This window comes from Syzygium oleosum, unplaced genomic scaffold, assembly GCF_021117445.2.
Source record: "Syzygium oleosum isolate NSW1041296 unplaced genomic scaffold, Sole_v2.1 Sole_v2.45, whole genome shotgun sequence".
NCBI classification, from domain to species: Eukaryota; Viridiplantae; Streptophyta; class Magnoliopsida; order Myrtales; family Myrtaceae; genus Syzygium; species Syzygium oleosum.
The window spans coordinates 2,113,700-2,133,728 of NW_026607529.1; the positions used below are offsets into that span (position 1 = coordinate 2,113,700).

Sequence of the window (20,029 nt, forward strand, 5' to 3'; positions counted from 1 at the left end):
AATCACGAAGGTGTTCGCGAGCGAAGCGGGGCCACGGCTTTCCGAAAAGTGCTTACGGGCCCAGTGAGTCCATCCGGAACAAAAGGCGTGTGCTTAAATCGTAGCGGGAATTTCGAGGTTTTCCGAGAAGCGTTTCTTTTTGCTCACTTGTTCGTTCCCAAGCGGTATCCCGTTAATTATCAGGTAATTGCGCGACGGGAATTCGTAAAAAAACCGGAAATAGAAGTCCCGATACAATTCTTGAGAAGAGGAAGGGCTTTGCTTCAAATGCATTGCAATGCGTAACATGACGGGTGCGATCATACCAGCACTAATGCACTCGGATCCCATCGAACTCGAAGTTAAGCGTGCTTGGGCGAGAGTAGTACTAGGATGGGTGACCTCTGCAGGAAGTCCTCGTGTTGCACCCCTCTTTTTCGTTTTCTTTTTATTTAACGATCGCCTTTTTGCCGGGTCGAGATTTTGTCGGCGGCGCGTTATCTTGCCGGGGCGAGACGAATCACGAAGGTGTTCGCGAAGCGAGACGGGGCCACGGCTTTCCGAAAAGTGCTTACGGGCCCCGTGAGTCCATCGGAACAAAGGCTGTGCTCGTAAATGGCGGGAATTTCGAGGTTTTCCAGAAACGTTTCTTTTTGCTCACTTGTTCGTTCCCAAGCGGTATCCGTTAATTATCCGGTAATTGCGCGACGAATTCGTAAAAAAACCGGAAATAGAAGTCCCGATACAATTCTTGAGAAGAGGAAGGGCTTTGCTTCAAATGCATTTGCAATGCGTAACATGACGGGTGCGATCATACCAGCCTAATGCACGGATCCCATCGAACTCAGAAGTTAAGCGTGCTTGGGCGAGAGTAGTACTAGGATGGGTGACCTCTGGGAAGTCCTCGTGTTGCACCCCTCTTTTTCGTTTTCTTTTTATTTAACGATCGCCTTTTTGCCGGGTCGAGATTTTGTCGGCGGCGCGTTATCTTGCCGGGGCGAGACGAATCACGAAGGTGTTCGCGAGCGAGCGGGGCCACGGCTTTCGAAAAGTGCTTACGGGCCCGTGAGTCCATCGGAACAAAAGGCATGTGCTCAAATGGCGGGAATTTCGAGGTTTTCCGAAGCGTTTCTTTTTGCTCCTTGTTCGTTCCCAAGCGGTATCCCGTTAATTATCAGGTAATTGCGCGACGGGTCGTAAAAAACCGGAAATAGAAGTCCCGATACAATTCTTGAGAAGAGGAAGGGCTTTGCTTCAAATGCATTTGCAATGCGTAACATGACGGGTGCGATCATACCGGCCTAATGCATGGATCCCATCGAACTCCGAAGTTAAGCGTGCTTGGGCGAGAGTAGTACTAGGATGGGTGACCTCTGGGAAGTCCTCGTGTTGCACCCCTCTTTTTCGTTTTCTTTTTATTTAACGATCGCCTTTTTGCCGGGTCGAGATTTTGTCGGCGGCGCGTTATCTTGCGGGCGAGACGAATCACGAAGGTGTTCGCGAGCGAGACGGGGCCACGGCTTTCCGAAAAGTGCTTACGGGCCGTGAGTCCATCGGAACAAAAGGCTGTGCTCGTAAAGCGGGAATTTCGAGGTTTTCAGAAAGCGTTTCTTTGCTCACTTGTTCGTTCCCAAGCGGTATCCGTTAATTATCCAGGTAATTGCGCGACGGGTCGTAAAAAACCGGAAATAGAAGTCCCGATACAATTCTTGAGAAGAGGAAGGGCTTTGCTTCAAATGCATTTGCAATGCGTAACATGCCAGGTGCGATCATACCGGCACTAATGCCGAGGATCCCATGAACTCACGAAGTTAAGCGTGCTTGGGGCGAGTAGTACTAGGATGGGTGACCTCACAGGAAGTCCTCGTGTTGCACCCCTCTTTTTCGTTTTCTTTTTATTTAACGATCGCCTTTTTGCCGGGTCGAGATTTTGTCGGCGGCGCGTTATCTTGCCGGGCGAGACGAATCACGAAGGTGTTCGCGAGCGAAGCGGGGCCACGGCTTTCCGAAAAGTGCTTACGGGCCCAGTGAGTCCATCGGAACAAAAGGCTGTGCTCAAATAGCGGGAATTTCGGGGTTTTCGAGAAGCGTTTCTTTTTGCTCACTTGTTCGTTCCCGAGCGGTATCCGTTAATTATCCAGAGTAATTGCGCGGCGGGTCGTAAAAAAAACCGGAAATAGAAGTCCCGATACAATTCTTGAGAAGAGGAAGGGCTTTGCTTCAAATGCATTTGCAATGCGTAACATGACGGGTGCGATCATACCAGCCTAATGCACGGATCCCATCGAACTCGAAGTTAAGCGTGCTTGGGCGAGAGTAGTACTAGGATGGGTGACCTCTGGGAAGTCCTCGTGTTGCACCCCTCTTTTTCGTTTTTCTTTTTATTTAACGATCGCCTTTTTGCTTAGGGTCGAGATTTTGTCGGCGGCGCGTTATCTTGCCGGGCGAGACGAATCACGAAGGTGTTCGCGAGCGAGACGGGGCCCGCGGCTTTCCGAAAAGTGCTTACGGGCCCAGTGAGTCCATCCGGAACAAAGGCATGTCGTAGCGGGAATTTCGAGGTTTTAGAAGCGTTTCTTTTGCTCACTTGTTCGTTCCCAAGCGGTATCCGTTAATTATCCGGTAATTGCGCGACAATTCGTAAAAAAACCGGAAATAGAAGTCCCAATACAATTCTTGAGAAGAGGAAGGGCTTTGCTTCAAATGCATTTGCAATGCGTAACATGACGGGTGCGATCATACCAGCGCTAATGCCGGATCCCATCGAACTCGAAGTTAAGCGTGCTTGGGCGAGAGTAGTACTAGGATGGGTGACCTCACAGGAAGTCCTCGTGTTGCACCCCTCTTTTTCGTTTTCTTTTTATTTAACGATCGCCTTTTTGCCGGGTCGAGATTTTGTCGAGCGGCGCGTTATCTTGCCGGGCGAGGCGAATCACGAAGGTGTTCGCGAGCGAGACGGGGCCACGGCTTTCGAGAAAAGTGCTTACGGGCCCCGTGAGTCCATCCGGAACAAAAGGCTGTGCTCAAATGCGGGAATTTCGGGGTTTTCCGAAACGTTTCTTTGCTCACTTGTTCGTTCCCAAGCGGTATCCGTTAATTATCCGTAATTGCGCGACGAATTCGTAAAAAAACCGGAAATAGAAGTCCCAATACAATTCTTGAGAAGAGGAAGGGCTTTGCTTCAAATGCATTTGCAATGCGTAACATGACGGGTGCGATCATACCGGCAATAATGCACGGATCCATGGAACTCAGAAGTTAAGCGTGCTTGGGCGAGAGTAGTACTAGGATGGGTGACCTCTGGGAAGTCCTCGTGTTGCCCTCTTTTTCGTTTTCTTTTTATTTAACGATCGCCTTTTTGCCGGGTCGAGATTTTGTCGAGCGGCGCGTTATCTTGCCGGGCGAGACGAATCACGAAGGTGTTCGCGAGGCGAGACGGGGCCGCGGCTTTCCAGAAAAGTGCTTACGGGCCCCGTGAGTCCATCGGAACAAAAGGCATGTGCACAAATAGCGGGAATTTCGAGGTTTTCCAGAAGCGTTTCTTTTGCTCACTTGTTCGTTCCCAAGCGGTATCAGTTAATTATCCGGTAATTGCGCGACGGGTCGTAAAAAAACCGGAAATAGAAGTCCCGATACAATTCTTGAGAAGAGGAAGGGCTTTGCTTCAAATGGATTTGCAATGCGTAACATGACGGGTGCGATCATACAGGCACTAATGCACCGGATCCCATCAGGAACTCCGAAGTTAAGCGTGCTTGGGCGAGAGTAGTACTAGGATGGGTGACCTCTGGGAAGTCTCGTGTTGCACCCCTCTTTTCGTTTTCTTTTTATTTAACGATCGCCTTTTTGCCGGGTCGAGATTTTGTCGAGCGGCGCGTTATCTTGCCGGGCGAGACGAATCACGAAGGTGTTCGCGAGCGAAGCCGGGGCCACGGCTTTCCGAAAAGTGCTTACGGGCCCAGTGAGTCCATCGGAACAAAGGCTGTGCTCGTAAGCGGGAATTTCGAGGTTTTCCGAAGCGTTTCTTTGCTCACTTGTTCGTTCCCAGCGGTATCCGTTAATTATCCAGGTAATTGCGCGACGGGTCGTAAAAAAACCGGAAATAGAAGTCCCGATACAATTCTTGAGAAGAGGAAGGGCTTTGCTTCAAATGCATTTGCAATGCGTAACATGACAGGTGCGATCATACCGGCACTAATGCACGGATCCAGTGGAACTCGAAGTTAAGCGTGCTTGGGCGAGTAAGTAGTACTAGGATGGGTGACCTCACAGGAAGTCCTCGTGTTGCACCCTCTCTTTTCGTTTTCTTTTTATTTAACGATCGCCTTTTGCCGGGTCGAGATTTTGTCGAGCGGCGCGTTATCTTGCCGGGCGAGACAGATCACGAAGGTGTTCGCGAGCGAGGCGGGGCCACGGCTTTCCGAAAAGTGCTTACGGGCCAGTGAGTCCATCGGAACAAAGGCATGCACAAATGCGGGAATTTCGAGGTTTTCCGAAGCGTTTCTTTGCTCACTTGTTCGTTCCCAAGCGGTATCCGTTAATTATCCGGTAATTGCGCGACGAATTCGTAAAAAACCGGAAATAGAAGTCCCAATACAATTCTTGAGAAGAGGAAGGGCTTTGCTTCAAATGCATTTGCAATGCGTAACATGACGGGTGCGATCATACCGGCACTAATGCCCGGATCCCATCGAACTCCGAAGTTAAGCGTGCTTGGGCGAGAGTAGTACTAGGATGGGTGACCTCTGGGAAGTCCTCGTGTTGCACCTCTTTTTCGTTTTTCTTTTTGTTTAACGATCGCCTTTTTGCCGGGTCGAGATTTTGTCGGCGGCGCGTTATCTTGCAGGGGCGAGACGAATCACGAAGGTGTTCGCGAAGCGAGCGGGGCCACGGCTTTCCGAAAAGTGCTTACGGGCCACGTGAGTCCATCGGAACAAAGGCGTGCTTACAAATGGCGGGAATTTCGAGGTTTTCCGAAAGCGTTTCTTTTGCTCACTTGTTCGTTCCCGAGCGGTATCCCAGTTAATTATCCGGTAATTGCGCGACGGGTCGTAAAAAAACCGGAAATAGAAGTCCCAAATACAATTCTTGAGAAGAGGAAGGGCTTTGCTTCAAATGCATTTGCAATGCGTAACATGACGGGTGCGATCATACCAGCGCTAATGCACCGGATCCCATCGGAACTCGAAGTTAAGCGTGCTTGGGCGAGAGTAGTACTAGGATGGGTGACCTCTGCAGGAAGTCCTCGTGTTGCACCCCTCTTTTTCGTTTTTCTTTTTGTTTAACGATCGCCTTTTTGCCGGGTCGAGATTTTGTCGAGCGGCGCGTTATCTTTCAGGGCGAGACGAATCATGAAGGTGTTCGCGAAGCGAGGCGGGAACCCACGGCTTTCCGAAAAGTGCTTACGGGCCCAGTGAGTCCATCCGGAACAAAAGGCTGTGCTCAAAGCGGGAATTTCGAGGTTTTCCGAGAAGCGTTTCTTTGCTCACTTGTTCGTTCCCGAGCGGTATCCCGTTAATTATCCAGAGTAATTGCGCGACGGGTCGTAAAAAACCGGAAATAGAAGTCCCGATACAATTCTTGAGAAGAGGAAGGGCTTTGCTTCAAATGCATTTGCAATGCGTAACATGACAGGTGCGATCATACCGACCTTAATGCTGCGGATCCCATCGAACTCGAAGTTAAGCGTGCTTGGGCGAGAGTAGTACTAGGATGGGTGACCTCACAGGAAGTCCTCGTGTTGCACCCCTCTTTTCGTTTTCTTTTTATTTAACGATCGCCTTTTTGCCGGGTCGAGATTTTGTCGAGCGGCGCGTTATCTTGCCGGGCGAGACGAATCACGAAGGTGTTCGCGAAGCGAAGGCAGGGCCAGCGGCTTTCCGAAAAGTGCTTACGGGCCAGTGAGTCCATCCGGAACAAAGGCTGTGCTCGTAAATGGCGGGAATTTCGAGGTTTTCCGAGAAGCGTTTCTTTGCTCACTTGTTCGTTCCCGAGCGGTATCCCGTTAATTATCCAGGTAATTGCGCGACGAATTCGTAAAAAAACCGGAAATAGAAGTCCCAATACAATTCTTGAGAAGAGGAAGGGCTTTGCTTCAAATGCATTTGCAATGCGTAACATGACAGGTGCGATCATACCAGCGCTAATGCCGGATCCCATCGAACTCGAAGTTAAGCGTGCTTTGGGCGAGAGTAGTACTAGGATGGGTGACCTCAGGAAGTCCTCGTGTTGCACCCCTCTTTTTCGTTTTCTTTTTATTTAACGATCGCCTTTTTTGCCGGGTCGAGATTTTGTCGAGCGGCGCGTTATCTTGCCGGGCGAGACGAATCACGAAGGTGTTCGCGAGCGAAGCAGGGCCACGGCTTTCCGAAAAGTGCTTACGGGCCCCGTGAGTCCATCCGGAACAAAAGGCATTTGCTCGTAAGCGGGAATTTCGAGGTTTTCCGCGTTTCTTTTGCTCACTTGTTCGTTCCCGAGCGGTATCCGTTAATTATCCAGGTAATTGCGCGACGGTCGTAAAAAAGCAGGAAATAGAAGTCCCGATACAATTCTTGAGAAGAGGAAGGGCTTTGCTTCAAATGCATTTGCAATGCGTAACATGGCGGGTGCGATCATACCCGGCGCTAATGCACGGATCCCATCGAACTCAGAAGTTAAGCGTGCTTGGGCGAGAGTAGTACTAGGATGGGTGACCTCACAGGGAAGTCCTCGTGTTGCACCCCTCTTTTTCGTTTTTCTTTTTATTTAACGATCGCCTTTTTGCCGGGTCGAGATTTTGTCGAGCGGCGCGTTATCTTGCCGGGGCGAGACGAATCACGAAGGTGTTCGCGAGCGAGACGGGGCCACGGCTTTCGAAAAGTGCTTACGGGCCCCGTGAGTCCATCCGGAACAAAGGCTGTGCACAAATGGCGGGAATTTCGAGGTTTTAGAAGCGTTTCTTTGCTCACTTGTTCGTTCCCAAGCGGTATCAGTTAATTATCAGAGTAATTGCGCGACGGGTCGTAAAAAAACCGGAAATAGAAGTCCCAATACAATTCTTGAGAAGAGGAAGGGCTTTGCTTCAAATGCATTTGCAATGCGTAACATGACGGGTGCGATCATACCGGCACTAATGCCGGATCCCATCAGGAACTCGAAGTTAAGCGTGCTTGGGCGAGAGTAGTACTAGGATGGGTGACCTCTGGGAAGTCCTCGTGTTGCACCCCTCTTTTCGTTTTCTTTTTATTTAACGATCGCCTTTTTGCCGGGTCGAGATTTTGTCGAGCGGCGCGTTATCTTGCGGGCGAGACGAATCACGAAGGTGTTCGCGCGAGCGACAGGGCCCACGGCTTTAGAAAAGTGCTTACGGGCCCCGTGAGTCCATCCGGAACAAAAGGCATGTGCTCGTGCGCGGGAATTTCGAGGTTTTCGAGAAGCGTTTCTTTTGCTCACTTGTTCGTTCCCGAGCGGTATCCGTTAATTATCCGGTAATTGCGCGACAATTCGTAAAAAACCGGAAATAGAAGTCCCGATACAATTCTTGAGAAGAGGAAGGGCTTTGCTTCAAATGCATTTGCAATGCGTAACATGGCAGGTGCGATCATACCGGCCTAATGCACCGGATCCATCGAACTCAGAAGTTAAGCGTGCTTGGGCGAGAGTAGTACTTAGGATGGGTGACCTCTGGGAAGTCCTCGTGTTGCACCCCTCTTTTTCGTTTTCTTTTTATTTAACGATCGCCTTTTTGCCGGGTCGAGATTTTGTCGAGCGGCGCGTTATCTTGCCGGGCGAGACGAATCACGAAGGTGTTCGCGAAGCGAGACGGGGCCACGGCTTTCCGAAAAGTGCTTACGGGCCCCGTGAGTCCATCCGGAACAAAGCTGTGCTCGTGGCGGGAATTTCGAGGTTTTCCGAAACGTTTCTTTGCTCACTTGTTCGTTCCCAAGCGGTATCCGATTAATTATCCAGGTAATTGCGCGACGGATGTAAGTAAAAAACCGGAAATAGAAGTCCCAATACAATTCTTGAGAAGAGGAAGGGCTTTGCTTCAAATGCATTGCAATGCGTAACATGACGGGTGCGATCATACCGGCGACTAATGCCGGATCCCATCGAACTCGAAGTTAAGCGTGCTTGGGCGAGAGTAGTACTAGGATGGGTGACCTCACTGGGAAGTCCTCGTGTTGCACCCCTCTTTTTCGTTTTTCTTTTTATTTAACGATCGCCTTTTTGCCGGGTCGAGATTTTGTCGGCGGCGCGTTATCTTGCCGGGCGAGACAGAATCACGAAGGTGTTCGCGAGCGAAGCGGGGCCAACGGCTTTCCGAAAAGTGCTTACGGGCCGTGAGTCCATCCGGAACAAAAGCGTGCATTCAAATGCAGCGGGAATTTCGAGGTTTTCCGAGAAACGTTTCTTTGCTCACTTGTTCGTTCCCAAGCGGTATCCGTTAATTATCCGGTAATTGCGACGACGGGTCGTAAAAAACCGGAAATAGAAGTCCCGATACAATTCTTGAGAAGAGGAAGGGCTTTGCTTCAAATGCATTTGCAATGCGTAACATGACGGGTGCGATCATACCTGGCCTAATGCAGGATCCCATCGAACTCGAAGTTAAGCGTGCTTGGGCGAGAGTAGTACTAGGATGGGTGACCTCTGGGAAGTCCTCGTGTTGCACCCCTCTTTTTCGTTTTTCTTTTTATTTAACGATCGCCTTTTTGCCGGGTCGAGATTTTGTCGACGGCGCGTTATCTTGCCGGGCGAGACGAATCACGAAGGTGTTCGCGAGCGAAGCGCACGGGGCCACGGCTTTCCGAAAAGTGCTTACGGGCCCGTGAGTCCATCCGGAACAAAAGGCGTGCACAAATGCGCGGGAATTTCGAGGTTTTCCAGAAGCGTTTCTTTGCTCACTTGTTCGTTCCCGAGCGGTATCCAGTTAATTATCAGGTAATTGCTTGTGACGGAATCGTAAAAAAACCGGAAATAGAAGTCCCGATACAATTCTTGAGAAGAGGAAGGGCTTTGCTTCAAATGCATTTGCAATGCGTAACATGACGGGTGCGATCATGCGGCCTTTAATGCCATAGGATCCCATCGAACTCGAAGTTAAGCGTGCTTGAGGCGAGAGTAGTACTAGGATGGGTGACCTCACAGGAAGTCCTCGTGTTGCACCCCTCTTTTTCGTTTTCTTTTTATTTAACGATCGCCTTTTTGCCGGGTCGAGATTTTGTCGAGCGGCGCGTTATCTTGCCGGGCGAGACGAATCACGAAGGTGTTCGCGAGCGAGGCGGGGCCACGGCTTTCCGAAAAGTGCTACGGGCCCCGTGAGTCCATCCGGAACAAAAGGCATTTACAAACGCGGGAATTTCGAGGTTTTCCGAAAGCGTTTCTTTGCTCACTTGTTCGTTCCCAAGCGGTATCCGTTAATTATCCAGAGTAATTGCGCGACGGGTCGTAAAAAAAACCGGAAATAGAAGTCCCGATACAATTCTTGAGAAGAGGAAGGGCTTTGCTTCAAATGCATTTGCAATGCGTAACATGACGGGTGCGATCATACCGGCCACTAATGCACGGATCCCATCGAACTCCGAAGTTAAGCGTGCTTGGGCGAGAGTAGTACTAGGATGGGTGACCTCACAGGAAGTCCTCGTGTTGCACCTCTCTTTTCGTTTTTCTTTTTATTTAACGATCGCCTTTTTGCCGGGTCGAGATTTTGTCGAGCGGCGCGTTATCTTGCCGGGGCGAGACGAATCACGAAGGTGTTCGCGAGCGAGACGGGGCCACGGCTTTCCAGAAAAGTGCTTACGGGCCCGTGAGTCCATCCAGGAACAAAGGCGTAACAAATGTAGCGGGAATTTCGAGGTTTTCCGAGAAGCGTTTCTTTTTGCTCACTTGTTCGTTCCCAAGCGGTATCCAGTTAATTATCCAGGTAATTGCGCGACGAATTCGTAAAAAAACCAGGAAATAGAAGTCCCGATACAATTCTTGAGAAGAGGAAGGGCTTTGCTTCAAATGCATTTGCAATGCGTAACATGACGGGTGCGATCATACCAGCGCTAATGCCGGATCCCATCGAACTCCGAAGTTAAGCGTGCTTGGGCGAGAGTAGTACTAGGATGGGTGACCTCTGGGAAGTCCTCGTGTTGCACCCCTCTTTTTCGTTTTCTTTTTATTTAACGATCGCCTTTTTGCCGGGTCGAGATTTTGTCGGCGGCGCGTTATCTTGCCGGGCGAGACGAATCACGAAGGTGTTCGCGAGCGAGGCGGGGCCCACGGCTTTCCGAAAAGTGCTTACGGGCCCGTGAGTCCATCGGAACAAAAGGCTGTGCTCGTAGCGCGGGAATTTCGAGGTTTTCCGAAAGCGTTTCTTTTGCTCACTTGTTCGTTCCCAAAGCGGTATCCCGTTAATTATCCAGGTAATTGCGCGACGAGTTCGTAAAAAAGCTAGGAAATAGAAGTCCCGATACAATTCTTGAGAAGAGGAAGGGCTTTGCTTCAAATGCATTTGCAATGCGTAACATGACGGGTGCGATCATACCAGCCTAATGCAGGATCCCATGAACTCCGAAGTTAAGCGTGCTTGGGCGAGAGTAGTACTAGGATGGGTGACCTCTGAGGAAGTCCTCGTGTTGCACCCTCTTTTTCGTTTTCTTTTTATTTAACGATCGCCTTTTTGCCGGGTCGAGATTTTGTCGGCGGCGCGTTATCTTGCCGGGCGAGACGAATCACGAAGGTGTTCGCGAGAAGCAGAGACCCACGGCTTTCCGAAAAGTGCTTACGGGCCAGTGAGTCCATCCGGAACAAAAAAGGCTGTGCACAAATGGCGGGAATTTCGAGGTTTTCGAGAAGCGTTTCTTTTGCTCACTTGTTCGTTCCCTGAGCGGTATCCCGTTAATTATCCGGTAATTGCGCGACGGGTCGTATAAAAAACCGGAAATAGAAGTCCCGATACAATTCTTGAGAAGAGGAAGGGCTTTGCTTCAAATGCATTTGCAATGCGTAACATGGACGGGTGCGATCATACCATAGCTAATGCCGGATCCCATCGAACTCGAAGTTAAGCGTGCTTGGCGAGAGTAGTACTAGGATGGGTGACCTCTGAGGAAGTCCTCGTGTTGCACCCCTCTTTTTCGTTTTCTTTTTATTTAACGATCGCCTTTTTGCCGGGTCGAGATTTTGTCGAGCGGCGCGTTATCTTGCCGGGCGAGACAGATCACGAAGGTGTTCGCGAAGCGAAGACGGGGCCCACGGCTTTCGAAAAGTGCTTACGGGCCGTGAGTCCATCGGAACAAAGGCTGTGCTCAAATCAGCGGGAATTTCGAGGTTTTCCGAGAAGCGTTTCTTTTGCTCACTTGTTCGTTCCCAAGCGGTATCCCGTTAATTATCCGGTAATTGCGCGACAATTCGTAAAAAAGCTAGGAAATAGAAGTCCCGATACAATTCTTGAGAAGAGGAAGGGCTTTGCTTCAAATGCATTTGCAATGCGTAACATGACGGGTGCGATCATACCAGGCTAATGCACCGGATCCCATCGGAACTCAGAAGTTAAGCGTGCTTGGGCGAGAGTAGTACTAGGATGGGTGACCTCTGGGAAGTCCTCGTGTTGCACCCCTCTTTTCGTTTTCTTTTTATTTAACGATCGCCTTTTTGCCGGGTCGAGATTTTGTCGGCGGCGCGTTATCTTGCTTAGGGCGAGACGAATCACGAAGGTGTTCGCGAGCGAAGACGGGGCCCACGGCTTTCCGAAAAGTGCTTACGGGCCCAGTGAGTCCATCGGAACAAAAGGCTGTGCTCGTAGCGGGAATTTCGAGGTTTTCCGAGAAGCGTTTCTTTGCTCACTTGTTCGTTCCCGAGCGGTATCCGTTAATTATCCAGGTAATTGCGCGACGAATTCGTAAAAAAACCGGAAATAGAAGTCCCGATACAATTCTTGAGAAGAGGAAGGGCTTTGCTTCAAATGCATTTGCAATGCGTAACATGACGGGTGCGATCATACCGGCACTTAATGCCAGGATCCCATCAGAACTCGAAGTTAAGCGTGCTTGGGCGAGAGTAGTACTAGGATGGGTGACCTCCTGGGAAGTCCTCGTGTTGCACCCCTCTTTTTCGTTTTCTTTTTATTTAACGATCGCCTTTTTGCCGGGTCGAGATTTTGTCGGCGGCGCGTTATCTTGCCGGGCGAGACGAATCACGAAGGTGTTCGCGAGCGAAGCAGGGCCCACGGCTTTCAGAAAAGTGCTTACGGGCAGTGAGTCCATCCGGAACAAAAGGCATTGTGCTAACAAATGGCGGGAATTTCGAGGTTTTCCGAAAGCGTTTCTTTTGCTCACTTGTTCGTTCCCAAGCGGTATCCGTTAATTATCCAGAGTAATTGCGCGACGGGTCGTAAAAAACCGGAAATAGAAGTCCCAATACAATTCTTGAGAAGAGGAAGGGCTTTGCTTCAAATGCATTTGCAATGCGTAACATGACGGGTGCGATCATACCGGCACTAATGCGCCGGATCCCATCAGGAACTCGAAGTTAAGCGTGCTTGGGCGAGAGTAGTACTAGGATGGGTGACCTCTGGGAAGTCCTCGTGTTGCACCCTCTTTTTCGTTTTCTTTTTATTTAACGATCGCCTTTTTGCCGGGTCGAGATTTTGTCGAGCGGCGCGTTATCTTGCCGGGCGAGACGAATCACGAAGGTGTTCGCGAGCGAGACGGGGCCACGGCTTTCCGAAAAGTGCTTACGGGCCCAGTGAGTCCATCGGAACAAAAGGCTGTGCTCGTAAATGCGGGAATTTCGAGGTTTTCCAGAAAGCGTTTCTTTTGCTCACTTGTTCGTTCCCAAGCGGTATCAGTTAATTATCCGGTAATTGCGCGACGGGTCGTAAAAAAACCGGAAATAGAAGTCCCGATACAATTCTTGAGAAGAGGAAGGGCTTTGCTTCAAATGCATTTGCAATGCGTAACATGACGGTGCGATCATACCGGCACTAATGCACGGATCCCATCGAACTCCGAAGTTAAGCGTGCTTGGGCGAGAGTAGTACTAGGATGGGTGACCTCTGGGAAGTCTCGTGTTGCACCCCTCTTTTTCGTTTTCTTTTTATTTAACGATCGCCTTTTTGCCGGGTCGAGATTTTGTCGAGCGGCGCGTTATCTTGCCGGGCGAGACGAATCACGAAGGTGTTCGCGAGCGACGGGGCCACGGCTTTAGAAAAGTGCTTACGGGCCAGTGAGTCCATCCGGAACAAAAGGCTGTGCAAATGGCGGGAATTTCGAGGTTTTTCGAGAAGCGTTTCTTTTGCTCACTTGTTCGTTCCCGAGCGGTATCCGTTAATTATCCGGTAATTGCGCGACGGGTCGTAAAAAAACCGGAAATAGAAGTCCCGATACAATTCTTGAGAAGAGGAAGGGCTTTGCTTCAAATGCATTTGCAATGCGTAACATGACGGGTGCGATCATACCAGCCTAATGCAGGATCCCATCGGAACTCGAAGTTAAGCGTGCTTGGCGAGAGTAGTACTAGGATGGGTGACCTCTGGGAAGTCCTCGTGTTGCACCCCTCTTTTTCGTTTTCTTTTTATTTAACGATCGCCTTTTGCCGGGTCGAGATTTTGTCGAGCGGCGCGTTATCTTGCCGGGCGAGACGAATCACGAAGGTGTTCGCGAAGCGAACGGGGCCACGGCTTTCCGAAAAGTGCTTACGGGCCCAGTGAGTCCATCGGAACAAAGGCGTGCTAAATAGCGGGAATTTCGAGGTTTTCCAGAAGCGTTTCTTTTTGCTCACTTGTTCGTTCCCAGCGGTATCCGTTAATTATCCAGGTAATTGCGCGACAATTCGTAAAAAAACCGGAAATAGAAGTCCCGATACAATTCTTGAGAAGAGGAAGGGCTTTGCTTCAAATGCATTTGCAATGCGTAACATGACGGGTGCGATCATACCGGCACTAATGCACCGGATCCCATCGAACTCCGAAGTTAAGCGTGCTTGGGCGAGAGTAGTACTAGGATGGGTGACCTCTGGGAAGTCCTCGTGTTGCACCCCTCTTTTTCGTTTTCTTTTTATTTAACGATCGCCTTTTTTAGGGTCGAGATTTTGTCGGCGGCGCGTTATCTTCTAGGGGCGAGACGAATCACGAAGGTGTTCGCGAGCGAGACGGGGCCACGGCTTTCCGAAAAGTGCTTACGGGCCCCGTGAGTCCATCCGGAACAAAAGGCTGTGCTCAAATGGCGGGAATTTCGAGGTTTTCCGAAAGCGTTTCTTTGCTCACTTGTTCGTTCCCAAGCGGTATCCGTTAATTATCCAGGTAATTGCGCGACGAGTCGTAAAAAAACCGGAAATAGAAGTCCCGATACAATTCTTGAGAAGAGGAAGGGCTTTGCTTCAAATGCATTTGCAATGCGTAACATGACGGGTGCGATCATACCGGCACTAATGCACCGGATCCCATCGAACTCGAAGTTAAGCGTGCTTGGGCGAGAGTAGTACTAGGATGGGTGACCTCTGGGAAGTCCTCGTGTTGCACCCCTCTTTTTCGTTTTTTCTTTTTATTTAACGATCGCCTTTTTGCCGGGTCGAGATTTTGTCGGCGGCGCGTTATCTTGCCGGGCGAGACGAATCACGAAGGTGTTCGCGAGCGAGGCGGGGCCACGGCTTTCCGAAAAGTGCTTACGGGCCCAGTGAGTCCATCGGAACAAAGGCGTGCTCACAAATGGCGGGAATTTCGAGGTTTTCCGAGAAGCGTTTCTTTTTGCTCACTTGTTCGTTCCCAAGCGGTATCCAGTTAATTATCCGGTAATTGCTTGACGGGTCGTAAAAAACCGGAAATAGAAGTCCCAATACAATTCTTGAGAAGAGGAAGGGCTTTGCTTCAAATGCATTTGCAATGCGTAACATGACGGGTGCGATCATACACTAATGCACAGGATCCCATCGAACTCCGAGTTAAGCGTGCTTGAGGCGAGAGTAGTACTAGGATGGGTGACCTCACAGGAAGTCCTCGTGTTGCACCCCTCTTTTTCGTTTTTCTTTTTATTTAACGATCGCCTTTTTGCCGGGTCGAGATTTTGTCGGCGGCGCGTTATCTTGCAGGGCGAGACGAATCACGAAGGTGTTCGCGAGCGAAGACAGGGCCACGGCTTTCCGAAAAGTGCTTACGGGCCAGTGAGTCCATCCGGAACAAAGGCGTGACAAATGGCGGGAATTTCGAGGTTTCCGAAGCGTTTCTTTGCTCACTTGTTCGTTCCCGAGCGGTATCCGTTAATTATCCGGTAATTGCGCGACAATTCGTAAAAAAACCGGAAATAGAAGTCCCGATACAATTCTTGAGAAGAGGAAGGGCTTTGCTTCAAATGCATTTGCAATGCGTAACATGACGGGTGCGATCATACCGGCACTAATGCACGGATCCCATCGGAACTCGAGAAGTTAAGCGTGCTTGGGCGAGAGTAGTACTAGGATGGGTGACCTCTGGGAAGTCTCGTGTTGCACCCCTCTTTTCGTTTTCTTTTTATTTAACGATCGCCTTTTTGCCGGGTCGAGATTTTGTCGGCGGCGCGTTATCTTGCCGGGCGAGACGAATCACGAAGGTGTTCGCGAGCGAAGCACGGGGCCCACGGCTTTCCGAAAAGTGCTTACGGGCCAGTGAGTCCATCCCGGAACAAAAGGCGTGCTTAACAAAGCGGGAATTTCGAGGTTTTCCGAGAAGCGTTTCTTTGCTCACTTGTTCGTTCCCAAGCGGTATCCAGTTAATTATCCGGTAATTGCGCGACGAATTCGTAAAAAACCGGAAATAGAAGTCCCAATACAATTCTTGAGAAGAGGAAGGGCTTTGCTTCAAATGCATTTGCAATGCGTAACATGACGGGTGCGATCATACCAGCCTAATGCCGGATCCCATCGGAACTCGAAGTTAAGCGTGCTTGGGCGAGAGTAGTACTAGGATGGGTGACCTCTGGGAAGTCTCGTGTTGCACCCCTCTTTTTCGTTTTCTTTTTATTTAACGATCGCCTTTTTGCCGGGTCGAGATTTTGTCGAGCGGCGCGTTATCTTGCCGGGGCGAGACGAATCACGAAGGTGTTCGCGAGCGAGACGGGCCCACGGCTTTCCGAAAAGTGCTTACGGGCCGTGAGTCCATCCGGAACAAAGGCTGTGCTCAAATGGCGGGAATTTCGAGGTTTTAGAAAGCGTTTCTTTGCTCACTTGTTCGTTCCCAAGCGGTATCCAGTTAATTATCCGGTAATTGCGCGACGAATTCGTAAAAAAACCGGAAATAGAAGTCCCGATACAATTCTTGAGAAGAGGAAGGGCTTTGCTTCAAATGCATTTGCAATGCGTAACATGGGTGCGATCATACCGGCACTAATGCACAGGATCCCATCGAACTCCGAAGTTAAGCGTGCTTGGGCGAGAGTAGTACTAGGATGGGTGACCTCTGGGAAGTCCTCGTGTTGCACCCCTCTTTTTCGTTTTTCTTTTTATTTAACGATCGCCTTTTTGCCGGGTCGAGATTTTGTCGGCGGCGCGTTATCTTCTTAGGGCGAGACGAATCACGAAGGTGTTCGCGAGCGAGACGGGGCCACGGCTTTCCGAAAAGTGCTTACGGGCCGTGAGTCCATCCGGAACAAAGGCTGTGCTCGTAAAGCGGGAATTTCGAGGTTTTCGAGAAGCGTTTCTTTTGCTCACTTGTTCGTTCCCAGCGGTATCCGTTAATTATCCGGTAATTGCGCGACGAATTCGTAAAAAAACCGGAAATAGAAGTCCCGATACAATTCTTGAGAAGAGGAAGGGCTTTGCTTCAAATGCATTTGCAATGCGTAACATGACGGGTGCGATCATACCGGCACTAATGCACGGATCCCATCGAACTCCGAAGTTAAGCGTGCTTGGGCGAGAGTAGTACTAGGATGGGTGACCTCACAGGAAGTCCTCGTGTTGCACCCCTCTTTTTCGTTTTTCTTTTTATTTAACGATCGCCTTTTTGCCGGGTCGAGATTTTGTCGGCGGCGCGTTATCTTGCCGGGGCGAGGCGAATCACGAAGGTGTTCGCGAGCGAGACGGGGCCCACGGCTTTCAGAAAAGTGCTTACGGGCCGTGAGTCCATCGGAACAAAAGGCATGTGCTCAAATGGCGGGAATTTCGAGGTTTTCCGAAGCGTTTCTTTTTGCTCACTTGTTCGTTCCCGAGCGGTATCCAGATTAATTATCCAGGTAATTGCGCGACGAATTCGTAAAAAAACCGGAAATAGAAGTCCCGATACAATTCTTGAGAAGAGGAAGGGCTTTGCTTCAAATGCATTTGCAATGCGTAACATGACGGGTGCGATCATACCGGCGCTAATGCAGGATCCCATCGGAACTCCGAAGTTAAGCGTGCTTGGGCGAGAGTAGTACTAGGATGGGTGACCTCTGGGAAGTCCTCGTGTTGCACCCCTCTTTTTCGTTTTCTTTTTATTTAACGATCGCCTTTTTGCCGAGGTCGAGATTTTGTCGAGCGGCGCGTTATCTTGCCGGGGCGAGACGAATCACGAAGGTGTTCGCGAGCGAAGCAGGGCCACGGCTTTCCGAAAAGTGCTTACGGGCCCCGTGAGTCCATCGGAACAAAGGCTGTGCTCGTAAGCCTGCGGGAATTTCGAGGTTTTCCGAGAAGCGTTTCTTTTGCTCACTTGTTCGTTCCCGAGCGGTATCAGTTAATTATCAGGTAATTGCGCGACGGGTCGTAAAAAACCGGAAATAGAAGTCCCGATACAATTCTTGAGAAGAGGAAGGGCTTTGCTTCAAATGCATTTGCAATGCGTAACATGACGGGTGCGATCATACCGGCACTAATGCCGGATCCCATCGGAACTCCGAAGTTAAGCGTGCTTGGGCGAGAGTAGTACTAGGATGGGTGACCTCTCCAGGAAGTCCTCGTGTTGCACCCCTCTTTTCGTTTTTCTTTTTATTTAACGATCGCCTTTTTGCCGGGTCGAGATTTTGTCGGCGGCGCGTTATCTTGCGGGCGAGGCGAATCACGAAGGTGTTCGCGAGCGAAGCGGGGCCACGGCTTTCGAAAAGTGCTTACGGGCCCGTGAGTCCATCGGAACAAAAGGCTGTGCTCAAAGCGGGAATTTCGAGGTTTTCCGAGAAGCGTTTCTTTTTGCTCACTTGTTCGTTCCCAAGCGGTATCCGTTAATTATCCGGTAATTGCGCGGACAATTCGTAAAAAAACCGGAAATAGAAGTCCCAATACAATTCTTGAGAAGAGGAAGGGCTTTGCTTCAAATGCATTTGCAATGCGTAACATGGCGGGTGCGATCATACCAGCCTAATGCACGGATCCCATCGGAACTCAGAAGTTAAGCGTGCTTGGGCGAGAGTAGTACTAGGATGGGTGACCTCTGGGAAGTCTCGTGTTGCACCCCTCTTTTTCGTTTTTCTTTTTATTTAACGATCGCCTTTTGCCGGGTCGAGATTTTGTCGGCGGCGCGTTATCTTGCCGGGCGAGACGAATCACGAAGGTGTTCGCGAAGCGAGACGGGGCCACGGCTTTAGAAAAGTGCTTACGGGCCCCGTGAGTCCATCCGGAACAAAAGGCGTGTGCTCGTAGCGGGAATTTCGAGGTTTTCCGAGAAGCGTTTCTTTGCTCACTTGTTCGTTCCCGAGCGGTATCCAGTTAATTATCCGGTAATTGCGCGACAATTCGTAAAAAACCGGAAATAGAAGTCCCGATACAATTCTTGAGAAGAGGAAGGGCTTTGCTTCAAATGCATTTGCAATGCGTAACATGACGGGTGCGATCATACCAGCGCTAATGCACGGATCCCATCGAACTCGAAGTTAAGCGTGCTTGCAGGCGAGAGTAGTACTAGGATGGGTGACCTCTGGGAAGTCTCGTGTTGCACCCCTCTTTTTCGTTTTCTTTTTATTTAACGATCGCCTTTTTGCCGGGTCGAGATTTTGTCGGCGGCGCGTTATCTTGCCGGGCGAGGCGAATCACGAAGGTGTTCGCGAGCGAGCGGGGCCACGGCTTTCCGAAAAGTGCTTACGGGCCCCAGTGAGTCCATCCGGAACAAAGGCATGTGCTTAACAAGCAGCGGGAATTTCGAGGTTTTCCGGCGTTTCTTTTGCTCACTTGTTCGTTCCCAAGCGGTATCCCGTTAATTATCCGGTAATTGCGCGACGAATTCGTAAAAAAACCGGAAATAGAAGTCCCGATACAATTCTTGAGAAGAGGAAGGGCTTTGCTTCAAATGCATTTGCAATGCGTAACATGACGGGTGCGATCATACCGGCACTAATGCCGGATCCCATCGAACTCCGAAGTTAAGCGTGCTTGGGCGAGAGTAGTACTAGGATGGGTGACCTCTGAGGAAGTCCTCGTGTTGCACCCCTCTTTTTCGTTTTTCTTTTTATTTAACGATCGCCTTTTTGCCGGGTCGAGATTTTGTCGGCGGCGCGTTATCTTGCCGGGGCGAGACGAATCACGAAGGTGTTCGCGAGCGAGACGGGGCCACGGCTTTCGAAAAGTCTTTACGGGCAGTGAGTCCATCCGGAACAAAGGCATGTGCTCAAATGGCGGGAATTTCGAGGTTTTCCGAAGCGTTTCTTTGCTCACTTGTTCGTTCCCGAGCGGTATCAGTTAATTATCCGGTAATTGCGCGACGGGTCGTAAAAAACCGGAAATAGAAGTCCCGATACAATTCTTGAGAAGAGGAAGGGCTTTGCTTCAAATGCATTTGCAATGCGTAACATGACAGGTGCGATCATACCGGCCTAATGCATAGGATCCCATCGAACTCCGAAGTTAAGCGTGCTTGGCGAGAGTAGTACTAGGATGGGTGACCTCTGGGAAGTCCTCGTGTTGCACCCCTCTTTTTCGTTTTCTTTTTATTTAACGATCGCCTTTTTGCGGGTCGAGATTTTGTCGAGCGGCGCGTTATCTTGCCGGGGCGAGACGAATCACGAAGGTGTTCGCGAGAGCGAAAGCGGGGCCACGGCTTTCCGAAAAGTGCTTACGGGCGTGAGTCCATCGGAACAAAGGCTGTGCTCGTAAGCGGGAATTTCGAGGTTTTCCGAGGCGTTTCTTTGCTCACTTGTTCGTTCCCAAG

At 50.2% G+C, this 20,029-nt stretch overlaps 18 non-coding genes and 22 pseudogenes across 18 annotated transcripts; all 40 read left to right on the forward strand.

Moving 5' to 3' along the window:
• Positions 1–291: 291 nt before the first annotated feature.
• On the forward strand, positions 292–410 carry LOC130136395 (5S ribosomal RNA; annotated as a pseudogene).
• A 372-nt stretch (positions 411–782) lies between these two features.
• Positions 783–897, forward strand: LOC130136424 (5S ribosomal RNA; annotated as a pseudogene).
• Positions 898–1,262: 365 nt separating this feature from the next.
• Positions 1,263–1,377, forward strand: LOC130136410 (5S ribosomal RNA; annotated as a pseudogene).
• A 363-nt stretch (positions 1,378–1,740) lies between these two features.
• On the forward strand, positions 1,741–1,857 carry LOC130136486 (5S ribosomal RNA; annotated as a pseudogene).
• A 371-nt stretch (positions 1,858–2,228) lies between these two features.
• On the forward strand, positions 2,229–2,342 carry LOC130136436 (5S ribosomal RNA; annotated as a pseudogene).
• A 365-nt stretch (positions 2,343–2,707) lies between these two features.
• Positions 2,708–2,822, forward strand: LOC130136401 (5S ribosomal RNA; annotated as a pseudogene).
• Positions 2,823–3,189: 367 nt separating this feature from the next.
• On the forward strand, positions 3,190–3,304 carry LOC130136444 (5S ribosomal RNA; annotated as a pseudogene).
• Positions 3,305–3,672: 368 nt separating this feature from the next.
• LOC130136319 (5S ribosomal RNA) lies at positions 3,673–3,790 on the forward strand. Its single transcript, XR_008815291.1, has one exon. It is a non-coding gene; the product is annotated as a 5S ribosomal RNA (ribosomal RNA).
• Positions 3,791–4,154: 364 nt separating this feature from the next.
• On the forward strand, positions 4,155–4,272 carry LOC130136483 (5S ribosomal RNA; annotated as a pseudogene).
• A 361-nt stretch (positions 4,273–4,633) lies between these two features.
• LOC130136350 (5S ribosomal RNA) lies at positions 4,634–4,749 on the forward strand. Its single transcript, XR_008815322.1, has one exon. It is a non-coding gene; the product is annotated as a 5S ribosomal RNA (ribosomal RNA).
• Positions 4,750–5,119: 370 nt separating this feature from the next.
• LOC130136362 (5S ribosomal RNA) lies at positions 5,120–5,238 on the forward strand. Its single transcript, XR_008815334.1, has one exon. It is a non-coding gene; the product is annotated as a 5S ribosomal RNA (ribosomal RNA).
• A 373-nt stretch (positions 5,239–5,611) lies between these two features.
• LOC130136454 (5S ribosomal RNA) lies at positions 5,612–5,728 on the forward strand (annotated as a pseudogene).
• A 374-nt stretch (positions 5,729–6,102) lies between these two features.
• On the forward strand, positions 6,103–6,216 carry LOC130136484 (5S ribosomal RNA; annotated as a pseudogene).
• Positions 6,217–6,582: 366 nt separating this feature from the next.
• Positions 6,583–6,701, forward strand: LOC130136418 (5S ribosomal RNA; annotated as a pseudogene).
• Positions 6,702–7,068: 367 nt separating this feature from the next.
• Positions 7,069–7,184, forward strand: LOC130136375 (5S ribosomal RNA). Its single transcript, XR_008815347.1, has one exon. It is a non-coding gene; the product is annotated as a 5S ribosomal RNA (ribosomal RNA).
• A 366-nt stretch (positions 7,185–7,550) lies between these two features.
• Positions 7,551–7,666, forward strand: LOC130136474 (5S ribosomal RNA; annotated as a pseudogene).
• A 367-nt stretch (positions 7,667–8,033) lies between these two features.
• LOC130136447 (5S ribosomal RNA) lies at positions 8,034–8,150 on the forward strand (annotated as a pseudogene).
• A 371-nt stretch (positions 8,151–8,521) lies between these two features.
• On the forward strand, positions 8,522–8,635 carry LOC130136455 (5S ribosomal RNA; annotated as a pseudogene).
• Positions 8,636–9,497: 862 nt separating this feature from the next.
• Positions 9,498–9,615, forward strand: LOC130136373 (5S ribosomal RNA). The gene has a single exon (XR_008815345.1). It is a non-coding gene; the product is annotated as a 5S ribosomal RNA (ribosomal RNA).
• A 376-nt stretch (positions 9,616–9,991) lies between these two features.
• Positions 9,992–10,106, forward strand: LOC130136355 (5S ribosomal RNA). Its single transcript, XR_008815327.1, has one exon. It is a non-coding gene; the product is annotated as a 5S ribosomal RNA (ribosomal RNA).
• Positions 10,107–10,478: 372 nt separating this feature from the next.
• LOC130136429 (5S ribosomal RNA) lies at positions 10,479–10,592 on the forward strand (annotated as a pseudogene).
• Positions 10,593–10,964: 372 nt separating this feature from the next.
• On the forward strand, positions 10,965–11,078 carry LOC130136516 (5S ribosomal RNA; annotated as a pseudogene).
• A 371-nt stretch (positions 11,079–11,449) lies between these two features.
• On the forward strand, positions 11,450–11,566 carry LOC130136363 (5S ribosomal RNA). The gene has a single exon (XR_008815335.1). It is a non-coding gene; the product is annotated as a 5S ribosomal RNA (ribosomal RNA).
• Positions 11,567–11,936: 370 nt separating this feature from the next.
• LOC130136357 (5S ribosomal RNA) lies at positions 11,937–12,054 on the forward strand. Its single transcript, XR_008815329.1, has one exon. It is a non-coding gene; the product is annotated as a 5S ribosomal RNA (ribosomal RNA).
• A 372-nt stretch (positions 12,055–12,426) lies between these two features.
• On the forward strand, positions 12,427–12,544 carry LOC130136337 (5S ribosomal RNA). The gene has a single exon (XR_008815308.1). It is a non-coding gene; the product is annotated as a 5S ribosomal RNA (ribosomal RNA).
• Positions 12,545–12,912: 368 nt separating this feature from the next.
• LOC130136366 (5S ribosomal RNA) lies at positions 12,913–13,027 on the forward strand. Its single transcript, XR_008815338.1, has one exon. It is a non-coding gene; the product is annotated as a 5S ribosomal RNA (ribosomal RNA).
• Positions 13,028–13,391: 364 nt separating this feature from the next.
• LOC130136499 (5S ribosomal RNA) lies at positions 13,392–13,504 on the forward strand (annotated as a pseudogene).
• A 365-nt stretch (positions 13,505–13,869) lies between these two features.
• On the forward strand, positions 13,870–13,986 carry LOC130136307 (5S ribosomal RNA). The gene has a single exon (XR_008815278.1). It is a non-coding gene; the product is annotated as a 5S ribosomal RNA (ribosomal RNA).
• Positions 13,987–14,354: 368 nt separating this feature from the next.
• On the forward strand, positions 14,355–14,470 carry LOC130136349 (5S ribosomal RNA). The gene has a single exon (XR_008815321.1). It is a non-coding gene; the product is annotated as a 5S ribosomal RNA (ribosomal RNA).
• Positions 14,471–14,841: 371 nt separating this feature from the next.
• On the forward strand, positions 14,842–14,955 carry LOC130136506 (5S ribosomal RNA; annotated as a pseudogene).
• A 363-nt stretch (positions 14,956–15,318) lies between these two features.
• Positions 15,319–15,435, forward strand: LOC130136372 (5S ribosomal RNA). The gene has a single exon (XR_008815344.1). It is a non-coding gene; the product is annotated as a 5S ribosomal RNA (ribosomal RNA).
• A 371-nt stretch (positions 15,436–15,806) lies between these two features.
• LOC130136442 (5S ribosomal RNA) lies at positions 15,807–15,919 on the forward strand (annotated as a pseudogene).
• A 364-nt stretch (positions 15,920–16,283) lies between these two features.
• LOC130136325 (5S ribosomal RNA) lies at positions 16,284–16,400 on the forward strand. Its single transcript, XR_008815297.1, has one exon. It is a non-coding gene; the product is annotated as a 5S ribosomal RNA (ribosomal RNA).
• Positions 16,401–16,767: 367 nt separating this feature from the next.
• Positions 16,768–16,884, forward strand: LOC130136329 (5S ribosomal RNA). Its single transcript, XR_008815301.1, has one exon. It is a non-coding gene; the product is annotated as a 5S ribosomal RNA (ribosomal RNA).
• Positions 16,885–17,257: 373 nt separating this feature from the next.
• LOC130136356 (5S ribosomal RNA) lies at positions 17,258–17,373 on the forward strand. The gene has a single exon (XR_008815328.1). It is a non-coding gene; the product is annotated as a 5S ribosomal RNA (ribosomal RNA).
• Positions 17,374–17,745: 372 nt separating this feature from the next.
• Positions 17,746–17,863, forward strand: LOC130136341 (5S ribosomal RNA). Its single transcript, XR_008815313.1, has one exon. It is a non-coding gene; the product is annotated as a 5S ribosomal RNA (ribosomal RNA).
• A 365-nt stretch (positions 17,864–18,228) lies between these two features.
• Positions 18,229–18,343, forward strand: LOC130136408 (5S ribosomal RNA; annotated as a pseudogene).
• Positions 18,344–18,710: 367 nt separating this feature from the next.
• LOC130136453 (5S ribosomal RNA) lies at positions 18,711–18,826 on the forward strand (annotated as a pseudogene).
• Positions 18,827–19,196: 370 nt separating this feature from the next.
• LOC130136344 (5S ribosomal RNA) lies at positions 19,197–19,312 on the forward strand. Its single transcript, XR_008815316.1, has one exon. It is a non-coding gene; the product is annotated as a 5S ribosomal RNA (ribosomal RNA).
• A 364-nt stretch (positions 19,313–19,676) lies between these two features.
• LOC130136461 (5S ribosomal RNA) lies at positions 19,677–19,791 on the forward strand (annotated as a pseudogene).
• The last annotated feature ends 238 nt before the right edge of the window (positions 19,792–20,029 follow it).